The following is a 12,875-nucleotide window of genomic DNA, read 5'->3' as shown; positions in this document are numbered from 1 at the left end:
TCTGCTTTGATGGTTTATTGAAATGCTTAAGATTGCAACCATCACACTGGATAAAAAAATGCACCATCCAAAATGCTATTCAGGCATGTAGTCAAAATGGATAAAAAGCAGCCACGTGTTTCTTTGTAACCAAAGTTAGCATCAACTTTATTGCTAAACATCAAAGGCTAATAAGTACATTCCGTTCAAACATCTACTATCAAAGCTTAACATCAAACTGAGGTAACCGAAGTACATTCATTATTAAAGCTTGATAAGTCCATTATCAAAGCTTGAAGCGATAAACAATAGTAACAACCTAGCTATTACATAATTTCTGTGCTTGAGTCCTCCAACAACTATAATTACATAATACACATTAACTAAAAAACATCCAACGAAACTGCACTCATAATCCAACGACATGCATGCCTAACACAGGACAGCAGATTCCTTCCTCTTTACTGCTTAGCCACATGAGCACTCAGTTCAGCATTCTGCAGTAAAAAATCAGAAACATAATCATAAAATGCATAAGCACAAATAACCAATGAATTCCTAGTCTGTACACATTATTTATTCAATCAAAAGCATTCAAAATCATTCAAGAAGAATAAGTGTAATCATTTAAAACAGCCCTTACACAAGTAACTTATGAAGATGCCTTGGTACACAACACACCGAAGTAAAAGTAACATCTTGCAGAAAGAACCAAACATAGAAGAACATCATTTACAGGATATAAAACAGCATTTGTCAAAACCTAAAACAAAAAGAAATAACCAATGAATTCCTAGTCTGTACACACTGTATATAGTGAATGGATAGGTTTTGCTGGTTTAGACAATCAAATAATCAGAAATAAGAAAGAAAAACAGCCTAGATTCATAGTCTAATGGTCTCTAAAGCAGTTCACAAACAGATACAAATTTCGGGATCCAGCCCTCACAGCTTAAAGTAAGCAAGGGATTTACAAGCAACTGACTACATCAATGATAAATGATTTATGAGCACAACATTTTTTAATACCTTCAGCAAGGTACTTTTCTGACATTTTCATGAAGCTAATAACTCTAACTGGTCAATCAAAATACACCGTATAAGAAATTAAGATTCCACCTACCGCGCAGACTGTACAAATATACAGAGTGATATGAAGCCATCCAGTCTGAATCTTCCACTCCTCTTCTGATCAAAACTCTACAAATTACAATTGAAAAGGGAAAAATTAGGCAGAGCCCATAAAGCACAAGTAAACTCTAGGTAAAAATTAGTCAGAGCACATCAAATGCAAGTTGGCTCCGAACCCTCAGATCATTAAAACACAGATCATGATAAGTGTTCAGAAACTGGAGATTTAGATAACATGTCAAATCAGTTGAGTGTCAAAGGGTGAGATCATTAAGACACAAATCGGTTGAGTGTCAAATCATCGAAACACACACTGTTCAGATCATTAAAAAACACAAATCAGTTGAGCATCAGAGTACTTCAAAGGTAACAGGTATGCCATATGCATATAAATCTTCACCATTCTAAGAGAAACTGGAGATTGTATATAAAATAGAAGGTAACATACATGAAGTTTGCTCAATCTCCATCTTAATTAACTTTTGGGGGGGGGGGTGCAGTTCAGATCACCTCATGAGTAAATAAAAGAATATCACCAGAACTCAAACATTTATCCAATTGTATTGTGAAACTTACACCTAACAATCATAGTAAACAGTATTATAACCTTGTAGACATCGTCTGGAACAAGATATCCATGGCCCCTGCAGGTAAACAGATAAAATATCATGATTAGCCCTTGGGTCAGAGCATATAAGAGGAGGTACCTCAAACTGTGAAACTTAAACATTCATTTGACCCAGTAACTCAACCTGAATACGTGCTATGCAAGATGTCAACATGACCGTATATCTTAGGCAGCAAAACAAATATGCTTCGATTGTTAGATGTTTTACATATAATAACACATGCAAGGATTTGACCTATCAGTACTGGATCAAATAAGTTACTTTTGCTAATATCTAATGATCAATCCTAATCGTGCATACTAAAACAACTACTTTGCTGAAAGATCAGTTAGTTTCGAGCTGACAAACTTTTTAGCTCTCATCAAGAAAATTTTTAGAAGAAAATGTTAAAAAGAGATTCATTTGACAGTTCTGGCCAATTCCCAGCAACAATATATTATTTAGCCAAACAAACATTCCTCAAAAGAAAGCCTTTCAGCAATTTTTATACCATCCAAAGTTCAAAGGCAGCACAGAAAAAAATTAATAAGCAGCATGCAAGGAAAGGAATAATAGCCAAGAATGAAGGAAGATAAATTACAAATCTTCAAGGAAGCCATTGGAAACCCAAAAAAAATCAAATGAAAATTTTAGTTAACAGTTAGCAATAATAAAATAAAGCTGGAACTAAGGATACACAATCTTTTCAAATGGAAAATCACCTCTCCAAGTCTGCAAAGGCTTGTTGAACCTACAATGTAAATCATAGAGTATAAATTTAGCCAGTGATTTCCTACTGCTTAGCCAATGAATTCCTAGTGTGTACACACACTATATAATTATTTAGAACTTGGCACAAACAAGTGATTGCAACCCAACAATTTAGGAAAAATTAATTAATTTTGTTATCAAAGTGGATAGAGGGACCATTAATTTTTTTTGAAAAATTTAATTAATTTTTTTTTCTCTGAAAAAAAAATTTACAGGATATAAATAACCAATGAATTCCTAGTCTGTACATAATATCTATGGTTTCTCTACTAAATGACAAGACTGCGATGCTTATTAGGCATTTTGAGCACTGTACATTGAACAAGAGTGAACATTGTCATCATGGAGCGGAAGACATTTCAAATTCAGTTAAGGAAAAATAAGTGATACAGCTTTTTTTATTGCTTCCATCCCACACATAGACATAACCATCACAACCTCAAGTAGCAAATGTACCATAGCTACAAATTAAAATCAGTTTTGACACAGAACCTGGCAAAAAGCTAAAGGTATTCAATCAATAGATAATTGTAATAGATCCAACTCAATCATTCAACATATAATAAATCAAGAAAAGATAGGTCCACCAGTAATGATTCTTGGCATTGATTTTCCTTCTTAACAAAACCTGAAAAACACATAAAGGCCAAAGTTGCCAACTTCCAATAAATAACTGGTAAACAATAATCTCTTTGTTGTGGATAAATATATATGCAGCACTTAAATAAGATGAAATCCAATTTAATTCACGAAGTAGACAATGTCCCTTCCACCTCCAGGTTTCGGATGACATTCAAAAACATACCTACACATATAAACCCTCATGTAGTAGACAATTATCAAGGTCTACCTGTTTCAATCTCATTCAATTCTTGACATGAAAGAACTTCATTTTGCTGGAAAGGTATATCCAATCACATTTAAAAGCTGCTTTGATTGAATAACAGAACATGTTCCTCAACTATATCAATTCATGTTGATACACTTAGTCTCAGGTTGGTACACTTAGGCGCAGGAAGTACATCATAAGTTAGCATAGAGTAAAAAAGTGTATAATTTTTTCAACCTTTTCTCTTCCTTTTTTTTTTTGCTTTAACTGTTTCCTTTCTCTGTTTCCTCTAAGCAAGGACGGTTTGTCAGTCATTGTTATAATAATCCTTTTCTTATGATGACAGAAATTAGAGAAAGAAAAAAGAAATGAGTAATGAGCTTGTAGATATACGTTGGGAAAATGTTACCTAATTCTGCAAATTAAAAGAAAACCAGATAAAAAAATATATTTGGAGAAAAATCTTACAAGCAGTAATTTGAACTTCGACTCGCCATCACAACAATCATCTCCGCATTGTACACCTTGTTGTTGCTGAAAATTGCCTCAATCTACTCAAGGCATGACAAAATAATCAGGAAGCAATTAATTTTTAATATATTACAAATAACAAATAAAAAAATCCAATTACATATAATTTGAAACCGAGTTGTAGTCAACATATCTTTAACTTTTTCTTCAACGTTTCACAGAAGCAAATACTTCAAAATAATGCAGTAAGAGATGCCGAGGATAGTGACGAGCTTGCAGCGGATTTCAAAGTGCTCCCAATGGCTGAGAGGGGATCCGGCGAGAATGAACCTGAACAGGAGGAGGCAGAAGAGAAATCCCAGGACTGGTGGGAGAAGGGAAACCCATAATCCTGGGCGTAGAATAGAATGAGCCGATAAAGGAGAGGGAGCCGGTGTAGCGGTTGAGGAGGAGGAGGAGTGAACGGATGAAAAAGCGGAAAAAGGAAAAAAAGGGGAAAAACGGTTAAAAAAAGCGGAGGAAGGCGAATGGGGGGAATCCTAGGGCTGGTGGAGCAAAATAGATCTCTGATGTTGGGTAGAGAAGAAGCCGATAGAAGAGGACACGGAGACGGTGTGCCAGCGAAGGAGGAGACAAGAAATAGAGAGACAGACTCTGAAGTTGTATCTAACCCTAGAGCAGAGAAGAGAAATAGAAAGAACGGATAAGGAGAAGGAGACGGTGTGGTGGTGGAGAAGGAGGAGGAGGAGTGAACGGATGCAAAGACGAAAAAAGAAAAAGACGAGAAAACTAAAAAATAAGAAAACAGAAGAAGAAACGGTAGAGAACGAGCCGATATAGAAGAGGAGAGAAGAGGGAGACGATGCGGCGGCGGAGGAGGAAACAAAGTCTGAGAATGTATCTAACCCTAGAGGAAGAGGAAAAGAGAAATAGAGAGAACGACAACGATAGAAACGAAGACAGAAAAAAGAGAGAGAGAGCAGCTGCAGAGAGAAGGCAGCGGAAAGAGAGAACGCAGCAGAAGCACATTGGATACTGGCAGCGAGGCCAGGTGAGAAGCTAACGCGCAAGGCGCGAAGGACTGAATGCTTCTAATCCACATGCCGGGCACGTGAGAGGACGACGAAAGTTCTGGCTGAATGGAGTTGCCATGTTATCTACTTATGTTGAAACTAGGAGACATAAACCGCGCGGTGCGCGGTGGCATAAAAAAAAAAAAGATGCCCAGACGGGCATATAACGCGAAAATTAAATATCGATAAGTATATGATTTGTTAGACCAATGGTTAAATTTTTTTTGAGCTTAAGAATAAGATATAGGAAAGATAGCAAGACATAATTTTCATATAAAGAAAGATCTTAAGAATAGAACAAGATACATAATAGGAAATGGAATAGAGTAGTGTAATATTCATCAACTTAATACATGCTAAATTAGAGGAATAGTGAAATTAAAATGCCATGGATATTGTCTTTCAATGCGAGCTTCGTTGAATACGATAACACCAAAAGAGGTTGCTGATTGTGGAATAAAAAGTAATATGTCTCCCGGGCAAAGAGCATGTTCGGCTGCAAAAGTGGCCCAATTCTTGTCGAAGGATCGGTGTTTCATGCCAATGTAATATGCTTTATAGCCGCTTGTAAGAATTACTGTTGGTGTTGTGCCTTCATGCAGTCGAAGGTCGGCGTATCGTGGTAGGGTCTATTTTGAAAGGGAAAAAAAATTTTTTTGTTAGACAACTGAAAAATACATTTGTAAACAAAATTGTATAAAGGAAAGTACTTACCAGACTGTGCTGTGAGCGACTTGTATAAAACTGATAGAAAGAAACAAATGATGACCAATCATGCTGCAGAAACTGATTTATAGAGGAAGTGATAGTACATAAACAGGCCTGCTGGTTGAACAAGAAAGTAGATGCTTCGACATTGGGTGCAATGCTCGGAAACATAGGCAAAGGAAGTGTCCATGGCATGAGAATATGTGATCGGGAAGTGCAGAAAGCCATGGAATCGTAGGATAAAATTCCTTTGATTCTGAAGAAGACCATGTCATTCTTGCGGATTAAATTAGTTGTACAGTACAATTCCCAACCTTCTTCAAAATATCCGTCCTTGATTTTAATGTTCCAGGAGCGAAGGCCATGGTATACCGTAATTGTTATGCCATCTTGGAGTCTAATTGATTCAAATAGATCAGTAGAGATTTTCTATAGAAGGGAAAAATGGGCAAGTAAAAATTAGTATGTGAGAAACAAATAAGCAAAAAAGAAGATTTTTTTTTTTTGTTTAACCAACCTATTTGGTTCTATCTGAACAGAAAAGAACAAAACACCATGGTCGCCCTATTGGTACGTTTTCAAAGAAAGTGGTGATTTTATCTATAGACAAGGGTATAGCGTTAAACACAAAGGAAACGTAGAAGTAACTAATACAGAAGATGAAAGATATAAGTATACCAGTAGCTGTAAAAGCTTCAGGAGAAAGGTCGATTATGTTCTGCAGCCATTGGGTAATGGAGGCAAAGGAATATAAAGATGGCTCTCCTGTATGGCTTAGTATTTTTGTATAAGTCGAAAGGAAATTTTTTTTGATATAACATATGTTCTGTTCTCCAGGGGTTTCAACCATTGTTGCAGCATGCATTTTTGTTTTGTTGAAAGTGCAGAGAAAGAACCTGGTTTTGTTGCGGTGGGGAACGGCTAACCATTTTTTGAACGGATTCTTTGGCGTAGTCATTGGCAAGTCAGGAAGCACAATAGGAAGAAAACGTGTGGGGAAAATGCTAAGAGGTGATCCACAATAAGAGCTGCGGCAAGGCTAGAGAAATCTAAGCATGCAAAGTGCAGATGTTCAGACATTTGTGTATCCTTATATGCTGGAAAAGTTTTCTGTCTTCAATCATGGAATAGCAAGGAGAGAGTAAATATGGTAGGTGAATGGAAGTACAAAGAAGTAAAGTTGCAGTGGCGTAATCAATGGCTATTGATAAAATGGTGGCAGGTATATTGTGACATCTAGTGTTGTATGTGAACTACAAGAATTTTTTTCCCCTCCCAGTGAAGCTACCAGGTTTTCCTTCTCTAAAATGCAGAAGCAAGATTTACACAATTCAAAACTTGAAGCAAATTCTTTTTTTTTCCCCCCTCAATAAGTAAAGATGACAACTTGATTGAAATTGGACAATAGCTTAGTTGTTAAAAGTCCCGTTAAACAGGGTTTGGATTCTTTCCCTCATTACACTCCTTCCCTGCTTCTTCCCTCTCCCCCTCTCCCCACCCTACCAAAAAAAAATTAAAAAAACAAAACAAAAAATATAATAACAAAAAAGAAATCAACTTGATTGCAGATTAAGAATGGTAAGATTGATAACGCCAACTTTCATCACAAACATGGTTCTGGAAATATAAGAACTGAGCATTTAAATCAAGTGAAAAGCATACATAAAAAGAATAAATCAACTAAAAAGGATTACAGCTGAATGATTTAAGCATGCAAAGTGCAGATGTTCAGACATTTGTGTATCGTTATATGCTGGAAAAGTTTCCTGTCTTCAATCATGGAATAGCAAGGAGAGAGTAAATATGGTAGGTGAATGGAAGTACAAAGGAGTAAAGTTGCAGTGGCGTAATCAATGACTATTGATAAAATGGTGGCAGGTGTATTCAGCTGTATGGTGCTAGACCTGTAACTTAGCTGGACGTGTCTTTGGCACAGTCACTGAAACAACAAACTGGCAAACCTATATGGAACATGGGTGAAAGTCCAAGAGTGGATCAACATTAACTATGCAAATGGTTATAACTATCATGTTTGGTAAGAACCAGGCACGCTTCTGATGCATTTAATGGCCATCTACACTATTATATTGCAGTGGAGTAAAGACACAAGTACCTGCACCCCGGGTGAACAAAATCCTGGGAAAAACTACTGGTTTAAGATCTTCCAGAATACATTGACAAAAGAAAAGGCTAAGGCAATTCCATAGTTTGGAAACAAAAGCTGGTAGTCTGTAAACTATCCCTAATGCTGTAACACAAGTAACCAGATGCAATACAATAGGAATTTTTAGGTAAACAATTTAGTGCTCAGCATTACGAGTTTAATAACAGAAGTAGTTTGAAGAGCCTGTCAGAGATTGCTTCACAACAGTTCCTAATTGACAATCATTTCTTGCTCAGCCTCTTTGGAGTAGCTTCCTCAGATTCATCAAGGCTGCTTAGAAGAGAACGGCGTGTTTTAGATGGCAATTCTTCTTTGTCTGTAAAAAAATATTTCGACAGTCAAAACAATTATTTAAAGAAAGTGAGTTAATATACAAAAGAGCAAGAAGTACATACCTGGAGGTGAAGCAACACAAGAAGGAGCCTGATCAGTACTGATTTGAAGGTAGCTTTCATTGGCTTCAAACGGAAATTATAATGACAATAAAATTAGGTATTTTATATACAGAAGCAACTACATTGAAAACATCATATCTACACCCAAAACATAAGAGCTTTAGGGAGTATACCAGTGCTAGCACTTGAACCACGATGCAACTGATTTTCAGCAGAGGTAGTCTCAGCATTTTCCTCAAAATAATACACAATAGTGTAACGCTGATACGATCCATCATTCTTCGTGCTTCCTGGTTTAAGCTGTACAATAAACATCTTATTCTTCAACTCTTCATGGAGCTTGGCTAAAGGTAGGTCTTCATTCTATCAGCCCAAAAACAAGAGGTTCGCAGAAGTCAGAACAATGATATGTCATGGTTTGATATATATATATATATATATGTATATGCTCAGCTTCTAGGTATATAAGAACTAAAACAAGCAAAGAAAATGCGAATTCAGACCCTGTTGAAGTAATGCATTGCTTGTGAAGCAGTAAATCCTAGCAATGTCTCAGCTTGTTCACCAAAAATTGAAGCCGTAATAGTGTCAGAATGATCGGTCAGGTCAATATCAAAACGACATCTGCAGTAAATGTGCGGCAGGGGGGAATAAACATCTATGCATAAAATTCAGTAGCATAAAAGAAACTCAGAAACTGCAATAAATAGCTTGCCTTGGCTGAGCAGATTGCTTTTCATTGCAATGGTTGCAAGTATAAGTGCATCCATAGTCAGCGGAAGTTAGACGCTGGCACTTTACACATGCCATATACCAATATTTTTGCAGTATGTGCTCAAAAGAGAACATGCACTTGACCCATGAAACCTTTAGAATGAGAATATTATTACCTAATTTATAATAAACAGTAGAACAGAATGGAAAGCTATTCAATAAAAGACAACTGGAACTTACCTTTTCAGTTGGCAAAACATCTCTTATTTCAGTTAGTTTTTGCCGAGGGCCATAAAACATTTTAGGAGATTGGTTATTGTACGGCTTATCACGGCGGAGGGCAAGTAGTTCCTTTTCATTCCTTGATGCCCTGTGTATATATAATAATAGAAACCGGAGCAGATAGATAATCAGAGGAAAAGTATTGTTTGAGAACCTAAATGTGTGTCTGAATACTAATGCTCACCAATTTTTGAGACTTCTAGCATCTCTAACAGGGGGATCAACAACAATGACTGAATCATTTCTTGTTGAGAGTGCTATTCCTGTTACAACAGTAAAAATACTGTGAGTTCAATTAGACAAACAATAGTTTCTAAGGATGAACAAAACAGATTAAAGATTCTGTGTACCATTGTATGTGACAACTTTAAGCCTGCGGCATATAAGAACTGGATGCTTGCTGTGGTGATCTGTAAGCAGTTTTCCTTCATTTTCAACAAATGTATTCCATAGAGATAGAACAGTAGGAACCATCCTAGCATTCAAAACGACAGCAAGGAATAATTGCTAAATAAGACTGTTAAATATTTTCTTATTGATGAATGGAAGATTATGGATTGGAAAGAAAATGTATACTCTTCATTCACAATGAGAAATCTCTGGACAAAGGATTCCTGTGAATCCATTTTGATTGGAATCACAGGCATTGAGTCAACAACCACAGCCATAATATCTGATAAACATTGCAAAGAAGTAAGCAACTGGATTTTCAATCAAAGTTCTTGTATTGATGACATTGCAATTGATTAGAAGAAGAACGCATACTGACCAACAGTTTGTGACTTTGAATCAGCGTAACTGGCCAAGTCTTTAAAGCTTATAGGAGTAAACTCGTTAGTCAAAACACAGCTTCCCTGTTCACTCAGCTCCTCAACCACAGTTTTTGCACTTATCACCCATTGAATAGTAAGGCCATTAGTCTGATACTGTTCCTCAATTTCTCTAACATCGGCATTTGATATCAGATACTTCTTAAAAGTATGAAGCTTTGACTCCATCTTTTCAATAGCAGCATTAAACATAATTCCCTCAACTCTTGATCCCTGATAATAGATTAAAAAAAAATGCTAACTTCATGAGGTGACTTAGCTAACACAAAGGATAGGACAGATAAAGTATTGCAGAGTTTGATTCGTACCTGGTCATCAGAGAAAACAAATTTTTGGTATCTTGTAGGGGATTTCTGTGAAGAAGCGAAGTGCATTTTTTCCTGAACAGTAACATGCGCTGACCAACCCCTCATTTTTGGCTTGATATCAGCAATGGAAAGCAGATTCACCATTCTATAAAAAAAGGGAATCTTTAATGTACAATTCACGAGACAATGCAGTAATATAATTGCAAAAGAGAACACAAACCAGAAAATAAAGCATTCAAGGGATCAAAATGACAAATGGGGAAAAAAAAACAAACCAGAAATAAACGCTACTGTCTAGCTAATTCAAGAACTTCATGAAAGACAACATTTCTAGTTTTGCACTCAGTAACTACGTCACGATACGTTGCTGGAACTATCAGTGCTTTAACTGCAGACGAACTTTTTGCACGAGAAATGGCAACGTATAACTGGCCGTGAGAGAAAACAGGCTCGCGCAAATAAATCCCTACATAATCCAGAGTTTGCCCCTGAGACTTGTTAATCGTCATTGCAAAACATAACTTGACAGGAAACTGAGTTCTCTTAAAGGGGATGCCATTCTTTTCGCTGTCAGAAGTTTGGAGAGGAATCTTTGGCAAGAAAACTCTTTTACCGCGGTACTGACCCACTGCAATCTCTGCACAAATAGTGTTGTGGCGCAGCTCTCTACATATAAGCCTGGTACCATTACAAAGGCCTTCCATTGGGTTTAAGTTTCTGAGCAGAATAATTGGACAGTTCTCTTTCAAGATCAACTTATGAGGTGGTAACCCCTTTGGATTTAAAGAATTGAGAAAGTCTTCATAGTCTCCTTGATCTCTTTCGTTAAGAGTTCTGTCAGAACTTATATAAGTATGCGGATCTCTAGGAAATCTATCAATAATGAGCTGGTTAACATCATCAACAGCATTATTTGTTCCTGATAGAATACACCGATTAATCATCTGATATGGATCCGAAGAATACACATTTAGATCACCAAAAACAGATTCGATTAACCTGCCCAGTAAAAACAAAGTCAGAACAAAAAGTGAGGGAAAACTGAAAGCTGTACAATCATATATATACATGATACAAAAATATTATACAGAAAGATGTTCACCTGTTAAGAGAAGTCTCCTTTCCATCATAAGGGATTGTCATATCCTTACATAAAGATATTTTGCCATCTTTGTCTTCTGGTTCGCGTCCCTCACCTATCCGCAGTAAGAATTCAGAGAAAGAATGATCCATGACAGCCCTCATATTTTCTGATAAAGTAATCTTCTGCAAAGTAGTCCATAGATGCGAGTTGACAAAACTTGACTGAACTAAAACGTCTCTTGTTGCATCTTTAATCACGGGTAGAGTCTGCCTGAAGTCACCTCCAAAAACCACCAGCTTGCCACCAAAAGGATCATCGCATTCCATTATGTCTTTGAGAAGCATATCAAATGCTTCGATTGTTTCCTTCTTAGCCATTGAAGCTTCATCCCACAATATAAGTTTGGCCTCTATAAGCAACTTAGCGGTCGAGCTTTGCTTACTAACTTGGTAAGACTTATTTCCTGATATATCAAGAGGGATCTTAAAGCGTGAATGTGTAGTCCTCCCACCAGGAAGTATAGAGGCAGCAACGCTAGACGATGCAACAGCAATGGCTATATAGCCTTGAGAACGCAAAGTAGCAAGTATTGACCGATAAAGGAAAGTTTTCCCTGTCCCACCTGGCCCATCGATGAAAAAACTTTGTTTTTTGGTGAGAAAACCTGTTTCATGATAGAGCTGTAGGCAAATTTCTGACCGGCATTAAGCTTCGAAGACAGTAGCAGATCCTCCTCTGTGAACTGAATATTCCTTTCAGTTTCAATTTCTTTTGTAATCCGCTGATCTAATGTAACACCAATGTAGTCAGGAACCAAGTGAAAGTCATCCATGCTTTTACCCATTTGTTCCAAAAATTTACTGATCTCCTGAAGTACCAGCATTCTGATGTATTGCGGAGTATATCCAGTGAGTGAACTATTTTTTTGATAATCCCTTGATAGCTCAGACTCATATCTCTCCCACAAGCATTTGGGATTTGACGGGGAGCAGAAACTTAGCATCACAGCAAACAAGTTTCTGAGTGAAGAAGGCATCTGAAAAGTAGCAGCCTCATCAAGGGTGTCTTCAATATACGTATCAGATTGTAACAGACCCATCTGAAAAGCGACTTCTCTAAAAGAAGCCATACGGACTCCATTAACAGTCAACAAGCGGTCGAACGAAGTAGGGCCACAAACACAGGATAAAAGCAGTCTCAAGAAATACCTCTCTCCTTCTACTAGGCTAACGGTCACCAATCTTCCAACAACTTTTCGACGCTTTCTTTTAGACCACCGTTTCTTGCCTGGGCTCCATACAAAAAACTCAGGAAATTGTTTGTAGAGGAGATTGAGTTTCTGAGCATCTTTATTTGTCTGATTCATATAAAAGAACTCAGTCAGCATCGTTTTTGAGAAGTCAACATCAGCAACTAAATCAGCAAGATTGGTTCTTCTGTGAAAAGAAACCATTTGCTCTCCTGGAAGATGAACCTGTAATGCATAGACGCTCGGGGTCATTTCGTTTAAAGTAAATCGAAATATCCG

General features: G+C 37.1%; 1 long non-coding RNA gene across 1 annotated transcript; it reads right to left on the bottom strand.

Moving 5' to 3' along the window:
• Positions 1-184: 184 nt before the first annotated feature.
• On the bottom strand, positions 185-1,966 carry LOC113756756. Its single transcript, XR_003466068.1, has 4 exons — positions 1,687-1,966; positions 1,103-1,179; positions 623-742; positions 185-476 (listed from the first exon to the last, which is right to left on the bottom strand). It is a non-coding gene; the product is annotated as an uncharacterized LOC113756756 (long non-coding RNA).
• Positions 1,967-12,875: the final 10,909 nt, after the last annotated feature.

The sequence above is a fragment of the Coffea eugenioides genome, unplaced genomic scaffold, assembly GCF_003713205.1.
Source record: "Coffea eugenioides isolate CCC68of unplaced genomic scaffold, Ceug_1.0 ScVebR1_2469;HRSCAF=3499, whole genome shotgun sequence".
Taxonomy (NCBI): Eukaryota; Viridiplantae; Streptophyta; class Magnoliopsida; order Gentianales; family Rubiaceae; genus Coffea; species Coffea eugenioides.
Note: the sequence above shows the minus strand (reverse complement) of the source record. Positions and strands in the feature narration are given on the sequence as shown.